Source organism: Dipodomys ordii, unplaced genomic scaffold, assembly GCF_000151885.1.
Source record: "Dipodomys ordii isolate 6190 unplaced genomic scaffold, Dord_2.0 Scaffold3, whole genome shotgun sequence".
Classification (NCBI taxonomy): domain Eukaryota; kingdom Metazoa; phylum Chordata; class Mammalia; order Rodentia; family Heteromyidae; genus Dipodomys; species Dipodomys ordii.
Window position 1 is genome coordinate 15,123,195 of NW_012267219.1, and position 3,344 is coordinate 15,126,538.

A 3,344-nucleotide genomic window follows, 5' to 3' on the forward strand; every position below is an offset into this window, starting at 1 on the left:
GAAAGCAATGGAGGGGCTAACAATGTTCAAGAGGAAGTGTACTCATTACCTCACTCATGTAACTGTAACCCTCTGTATAGTATCTTTACAATAAAAAAAAAACCTAAAAAAAAAAAAAAGATACTTAAAGAATGCTAACAGCTAATGAACTAGGACAGGTGTAATGCCTTCACCTTACCTGGTTGGTAGTGTCTGACAGATACTCAAATTTTCTACTCAGGCGTTATGCCTTCAACCTTACCTGGTTGGTAGTGTCTGACAGATACTCAAACTTCCTACTCTCAAGATCACTTTCATAAGAACACTGAATGCCCTCCCATCATCACAGGCAAGACACAATCCACTTGCGTGGGACGATTCTTCTCTAATCTGTCATGTTCCACATGTGACTTCCTCTGGCTAGCCACCTCTGGTCCTGGGGGTTCACAACTCGGTTAATAGTCTCTTGTCAAGCAGGTTATTTTACAAATCTCACCCTCAAGAGTTCCCGGGTCCATTTTCCATACTCATAATACTAAACTTGTTGATTTTTCAAAAGATGAAGGGATCTCTTGACATCTGGGTCACTTGAGCAGCTGATTATAAATTCAGACACCTTGGAATGGTTGGAATGCTGGGTATCCCCCTGGGTGGGACAAGAAAGAAGCAGACATTCTGGGGGATTAGAAATGTTTTCTGTCTTTATGTGGGCAGTAGTAGGTACAGAGATGGGCATGGATGTACATATTCACTGAGCTGCGGCTGGAAGATGGAAGCATCTGATTGTGATGATGTGATAAGGCAGCAACCATAATGTCCAAACAACTTCAAATAAAAGCATTGTCATACTGCAGACCCTCTGATTCAGAGTCTTTCAGAAAAGGGACTGTGAATATCCTTTTTTGTGTGTGTCTGGGTGTGATGTTCTTAGGCTTTGAACCCAGGGCCTGGGCACTGTCCCAAAGCTTTTCTGCTAGTGCTCTACCACTCAGTATTTCTTGTAGTTTATTGGAGATAAGTGTCTCACGGACTTTCTTGTCCAGGCTGGCTTCAAACCACAATCCTCAGATCTCAGCCTTCTGAGGATTACAGGCGTGAGCCACCAGGACCAAGTTTTGAATGCCCATTTTTAATAAGCACTTTCAGATAATTCTAATGTACACTGAAGTTTGAGAACCACTCATCTAAAAAGAAAAAAAAGGGAAAAAACCCACTAAGCATAAAAAGCACAGTTTCAATAACAAAGACCAAGAAAACTAATGTGAAACAAAGGTTGTCCCAGGAAATGTGAGATAAACACTACAAATATCAGTATTCATGAGCTCTGAAACCTTGGAGATTTGAGTCAATATAGCAACATCTGTTTCCTGTGCTAACCTGATAGATCTCTACATGCAGCTGTAACACGACAGTGGACAAAGATGTTGGGAGGTAGGACCTGCTGCGAGCTGTGCCCCCAGGGCTCTGTTCACCACGTTCACCTTCAAGGCCAGGGCCTCAAGCAGGATGCTCCCTTCTCCACTCTGATAATGTCAAAAAGATGGTTACGTTGCTGGAGGTTGGTTGAATTACAACGGAGTGAATCTGGAAAGGGCACTTGTCAAGAACATACCTCCTCCAACATAAGCAGGAGTCTGAAAAGAAGAGCAAGAATGTACCTAATGGAGCCTTTTGAAAGCTGAGATAAAGGATTTTTGCCTGTGTAACCACCTGCAGTGTCATGATTCTGAATGAAAAAGCTTTTCTGGCTTGCAAACAAATGCTCTGTGTTTGAGAGAATGAACTGGGAGAATTCTTAGAGATCGTCCAAGATTGCTGCAAGATTTTTGTCTGCCAAATTGCATCTCTTTTTGCTTTGGAACTTGCTCAGGGCATTGCCATGTTGACTTGTAATGTTCACAGCTATATCAGTAAAACATGCATTCGGGAAAAGGCAGGCATACCTTATTGATCATCTTGGTGTGTGTGTGCTAGTCCTGGCACTTGAACTCAGGTTCTGGGCACTGTCTCTTAAGCTTTCTTTCTTTCTTTCTTTTTTTTTTGGGGGGGATTTTTTTTGTCAGTCATTGGGTGCTGTCCCTGTACTCTTCAGCTCAAGAAGAGTGCTCTACAGATTGAGCCACAGTGCCACTTCTGGCTTTTTCTGCTTATGTGGTGCTGAGGAATTGAACCCAGGCCCTCATGCATGCAAGGCAAGCACTCTACCAACTTGCCAGTCCCATCTCTTAAGCTTTCTTTGCTCAAGGCTAGCACTCTACCACATGAGCCGCAGCTCCACTTCTGGGTTTTTTGGTGGTTAACTGGAGGTAAGAATTTCACGAACGTTACCACCCGCGTTACTTACCCTTCTGAGTAGCTTGGATTACAGGCATAAGCCACCAGCACCTGGCATTAATGGGATCTTTCACCCCGCAAAGAGTATAACTCTTGCAGACTGAAGGACACACAACATCAAAACGCCATAGAACAAATTATAGGGCTCCTGTTATCCACCTCTAGTGTCTTCTTTTTACAATTCCACACTTTCTAAGCACCTTTCTGTAGTAAGAGACCCAAATGAACAGACATTTTTTCTGGGCTGCCTATAGAATGAGATCATGCAAATCTTAGGTGTCCCTGTGGACAACGGGGCTAAGGTTACAGTGAAAAGTGATCCCCAGCACAGCCTTCATTACTAATCCTCTCCACCTTATAAATATCCCCTTCCCCACTCATAGAATAATTTCCTTCAACTCGTGCTCCACTCCCATTAACACACCTGTTATTGCAAATCTATAATAACAGAGTGTAGATTTCCCTGGGGAGATGGCAAAATGACTCAAGGTATTTATCTGTTGGCAAAACATGTGCTTTCCTCTGGGACTGTTGTATGTACACAGATCTTTCTCCACAGATGAATCATAGTGTTTTCCAGCTGGAAAGACCTTGAGGATATTCTGGAGAACTTTCTTGTCAATAACTGGAGAAACAGAGGCCGAGAAAGGCAAACACACTCCAGGTTATAGAGCCAGCTTGGGATTAACCCCATGTCCTTGATTTCACTTGAATAGTGATACTTTATCAATAATTCCTAGTCTTTTTAAAGATAGACTTTAATTTCTGGTGCAACATTTTAAAGTTCACACTAATACTGAACACAAGATCTAGAAATGTCCTGTATATCCTTGCCCCTACACTCTACCCTTCTAAACTTGTAGTAACTCTGATCCAATTCTTAGAGTTTAAGTTAATATAGTTTCCTCTTCTCTATTTGTGAGATGCCTTTTACAGGGTAAGATGCCAGACAAGAGATGGCATTCTATCAGAGTCCTATTAGGAAGGATTTTAGGAATGCTCCCATTCCCGTCACCAAGTATACTCGTACA